The sequence below is a fragment of the Salvelinus sp. IW2-2015 genome, unplaced genomic scaffold (genome assembly GCF_002910315.2).
Source record: "Salvelinus sp. IW2-2015 unplaced genomic scaffold, ASM291031v2 Un_scaffold515, whole genome shotgun sequence".
Lineage (NCBI taxonomy): Eukaryota > Metazoa > Chordata > Actinopteri > Salmoniformes > Salmonidae > Salvelinus > Salvelinus sp. IW2-2015.
The window spans coordinates 642,346-647,783 of NW_019942566.1; positions in this window are offsets into that span (position 1 = coordinate 642,346).

Below are 5,438 nucleotides of genomic sequence, written 5' to 3' on the forward strand. Positions count from 1 at the left end.
GATATGACAGTAGGGACGATATGACAGTAGGGACGATATGACAGTAGGGACGATATGACAGTAGGGACGATATGACAGTAGGGACGATATGACAGCAGGGACGATATGACTGTTACGAATCCCTTTGGCCCGACAGTCTAGGGGGGATGGTAATGGGACCCGTAACATAACTCATGCAAATTATAGTAGTGACAAAGTAAGAGTGAGAACGAAATAACCACGACAACTAATATCTACCGTCAAACACTCAGGGTTTATTTACAAGCACACGGTAATGGGGGGAGCAGGAAAAATGGCTGAGCTGGACCCAAGGAAAGAAATAATAAGAATCCACAAACACCCCTAAGCTAGACTAGCCTACTTCACCAACAGCTAACTAACTAACCAAAAATACAGTGGGTGGTCCGCCCAGTTCTAACTAGTGTATTTAACAAAGTTTACCTACGGGTAGTGTATGCCCATGGGCGACCTGTCTGGTTACCCCCTTTTCCCACTATCAATGAAACACTCAAACACCATAACAAAACCAATACTCACAGGTGGGGACAAAGTGACATGTAGTTGCAAACCAAACAAGAGATCTACAGACAGATGGCATTGACAAAGAGAATTGAGCTCTAGAGAACACAACTGACAGGGTTTTTAAACCAAGGGAAAGGGAATGTGATTGGGTAGGAGAAAAGGAGCAGGTGTCTTCTGATTAGCGACTGATTGATGACTGATTGGGGAATGATGATTGTCACCTGTGAATAGGGGAGAAGGAGAGAAAATAAATACACACAGGATACACACAGAATACTTGTATCCGTAACAATGACGTAGGGACGATATGACAGTAGGGACGATATGACGTAGGGACGTTATGACGTAGGGACGATATGACAGATATGACAGTAGGGACAATATGACAGTAGGGACGATATGACAGTAGGGACAATATGACGTAGGGACGTTATGACGATATGACAGATATGACAGTAGGGACGATATGACGTAGGGACAATATGACGTAGGGACGATATGACAGATATGACAGTAGGGACGATATGACAGTAGGGACAATATGACAGTAGGGACAATATGACGTAGGGACAATATGACGTAGGGACGATATGACAGATATGACAGTAGGGACGATATGACAGTAGGGACAATATGACGTAGGGACGATATGACAGTAGGGCAACCTCCTGCTTAGCTTACAATCTGACATTACAGCCTCTCCCTACTGTGTTAACATTATGTTGCCATAGATAGACTTCTTTAATCTATTGTGTAATTTTACACAATGACAACAGAAGATGCACAAAGGCCATAAAAACCCTTTGCCATTGAATAAGGTGGAACACACCCCTCTGTAACATCAGAGCTTTGGCTTGCTTGTGATCCCATCCCTCCAGTTTGAAGTGCTTCCTCTATTACTCAGGAAACACAGTTCAATAACACCGTTATTGGATTTTAAATGGCACTTGATGGTGTGTGTCACGCTGTCAAATTAGCATCCCTCAGATGTCTTCTGATACCTTGAACTTCCTCTTTATGGACTATAATACAATGCACACAGCGTAATCATCAACAATGACCTAAGTAGCATAAATCCTTTGATATTTAAGTAAGTTACTACAATATACATGGCATGACAATCATCATTGAGCATTCTGATTTAAATCCTTTCATATTAAGTGGAAATGATTCAACAATGCCCACCAGAGCACCCCTTAATCCACTTATGTAACGTTTACTTTCAATTTATATTACCATATTTTTATTTGTAAAGCAGGGGATGAGACAAAAGACCAACGAACATCGGAGACTGGGCTGAAAGCCTGCATGCTGCCATTCATAACCAACCTACTGCTGCCATTCATAACCAACCTACTGTTGCCATTCATAACCAACCTACTGCTGCCATTCATAATCAACCTTACTGTTGCCATTCATAACAATCTACTTGTCATTCATAACCAACCTACTGCTGCCAATCATAACCACCTACCTGTGCCATTCATAACCAACCTACAAGTGCTGCCATTCAAACCAACCTATGTTGCCATTCATAACCAAACCCATCAGTTGCCATTCATAACAACCTACTGCTGCCATTCATAACCAACCTACTGCTGCCCATTCATAACCTAACCCTACTGCTTGCCATTCATAACCAACCTACTGCTGCCATTCATAACCAATCCTACTGTATGCTCCATTCATAACCAACCTACTGCTGCATTCGTAATCAACCTACGCTTGCCATTCATAACCAACCTACTGCTCCATTCTAACCAACCTACTGCTGCCATTCATAACCAACCTACTGGTGTCATTCATAACCAACCTACTGTTGTCATTCATAACCAACTACTGCTTGTCATTCATAACCAATCCTACTGCTGCCATTCATAACAACCTACTGCTGCCATCATAACAACCTACTGCTGCCATTCATAAATCACCTACTCTGCCATTCATAACCAACCTACTGCTGCCATTCAATAACCAACCTACTGCTGCCATTCATAACACCTATGCTGCATTCATAACCAACCTACTGTTGCCATTCATAACCTACCTACTGTTTTGCCATTCGTAACCAAGCCTACTGCTGCCATTCATAAGCTTTCTACTGACTGCATTCATAACCAACATACTGCTCTCATTCATAATCAAATACTGTTGCCAGTTCATAACCAATCTACTGCTGCCATTCATAACCAACCTACTGCTGCCATTCATAATCAACCTACTGCTGCCATTCATAACCAACCTACTGTTGCCATTCATAACCAACCTACTGTTGCCATTCGTAACCAGCCTACTGCTGCCATTCATAAGCTTTCTACTGCTGCATTCATAACCAACCTACTGTTGCCATTCATAACCAACCTACTGCTGCCATTCATAACCAACCTACTGCTTTTGAAACTGCAGGAGTGGTACAATGTAATGGGATTAGTTTATACATAAAGTAGCAATATATAACYTTTTGGGCAACTCAACCAAATTCACATAGAAATGTGAGTTATAGATCTATCATTCTACTTGAAAGCAAGTCTAAGAAGCGTTATATCTGTTCTATGTGCACTATTTCTTTGTACACCAGATTCTAACAGCTGAAACAACAATATTTTTTGTTATGGAAAATATAATTCAAAGCGGTTTAGATGTTCTAATGACTCTCTATACTATGCTAGTTTATTTTGTCACATGAACTGAAATTAGGCGAACTATTCAAGTTTTAGCAACCAGGAAATGTCGGAGCGATTTCTGCCTAGTGCAACTTCAAGGGAAGTTTATTATTCTCCTGCTGCAACGTCTACATCCCAAATGGCACCCTATTCCCTTTATAGTGTACTACTTTTTACCAGGGCCAATAGGGTTGCACCCAGTCAGACAGGAACAGAGAGGACACAGAAAACTATGAGCTATTTAGAGATGGTGAATGTTCCAGTACTACGATAATACACTATTTAGAGATTCTGAATGTTCTGGTACTACGATAATACACTATTTAGAGATTCTGAATGTTCTGGTACTACGACGATACACTATTTAGAGATGCTGAATGTTCCACTACTATGATGATATACTATGGATGGAAACAAATCACTCTGTTTGTGCTCTGTGTACCATGAGCAAAGTCAGATTTGTATCTGGCAGTGGATTGTGGACTTATGTCCCACATAACTCCCCTCCCCTTAGCCCCTAATGGTACTTGTGCATTATGTCATTACCAGATTTTCAAGGCAAATAATTCATTTTCAGAAGATACTCAAAGGATGGTCTGTTCTGGTGAGTAGCTTCTCAGAACAAATCATTTCTTGTCCTTTTGTGTATGTGTGTATGTGTGTGTGCTTGTTTGTGTATGTGCATGTGCTTGTGAGTGTCTGTGCATCTGAGCCTGTCCGTGCATGCGTCCATGTGTGTGTTTGTGTGTGTGTTATGAAAGACCTGTCCTATCTCTTACCAGCCCACAGTGTCCCGTGTAAAACCACCAATCTGCCAGAGATGAGCTGATTAGACTCGTTAATGTTAAATGGTTATGACAGGGACAATTGTATCCCTGTGTTTTTGTTTGGAGGAAATCATTTTAACATTGTCACTAATTGCAGCTTTACTAGAAGAAGACACTTTCACTGGGAGAGGGAACGTAACTTTGCAAATAATTACATTGTCCTAACACTTAGTTAAACAAGCTCTGATCACAACATGCTACTAAAGATTATGTTATATATTGTTCTAACAAATGAGTTCATTAGTTTATAGTCTGTGGAACATTCTTCTGTTATAAAGGGGATACAAAGCTAAAATACAAAGCTGAGGTCCCCACACACACACACACACACTCCTCTCGACCACACTATTGATAATTTAGTCCACACGCCTCGCCCAACACGCACACACCCACACACGCCACAAAGCACACCCCCTAGGCTTAAATTACCATACAATTTTTAACAGCTATTCAAGACTTTGAAGAATGGTAATCTCATTTCGATCTTCTGGTTAGACTGAGATCTGAGAATTGAGAATATAAACAAACCACCCCTTGGAACTCCAATAGACCAGGCATTGCGAGAGACACCACGCACACAAACATCTATTGCATCAGATGGACAACTAAAATGAGTCCAACTAGGCCGCCTTCCTGTTTCTAGTCTGACCACTACACACACACACACAACACAAACACACACACAAGAGAGAGAGATAGTAGCTCTCGCTACCTTCCATCAAAGTTGCCGACTTGCCTCCAGACATCTTTCAACCTGGTTTTCATTAGAGCCAGCAGACGAAGAATTTACACCCGTGGAATAACAAATGGAAACAAGTTATCGCTGCTCCCACTGTGACTGGGACACCTCGTAAAACTGTGTTAGCACCGTGAAGGATGAGGGATGTGGAACTTGGATTGAAATATTTCAATCCGTACCCTTCTAGAATCTAACCACTGCTTTACAAGGCTCTATGTTCCCATCAGAATAGACCTCAAACATTGTCATGATTTCATCATAGCTGCACCCAAATGGCACCCTATTCCCTTTATTGTGCACTACTTTTTGACCAGGGCGCTTAGGGCTCATGTCACAGTAGTGTATGGTGTAGGGAATAGGATGCCATTTGGGGCGCAGACATAGCTTAAAGTCAGATGAAATACGGCCAACGTTGAGAATATAAAAACACCCCTCTGTCTGATTGAAATGTCTAATGTGTGTCCTTGTTTAATAATGGTATGATACTCTAAATGAATGGCAAAACAATTGGCTTTATGATTCCCAGCATGAGGGTAACAGTCAATTCTTTACCCACCTCCCCTTGTGTGTTTGTGTGTGTGTGTGTGTGTGTGTGTGTGTGTGTGTGTGTTGTGTGTGTGTGTGTCGTGTGTGTGGTGTGTGTGTTGTTGTGTGTGGTGTGTGGTGTGTGTGTGTGTGTGTGTGTGG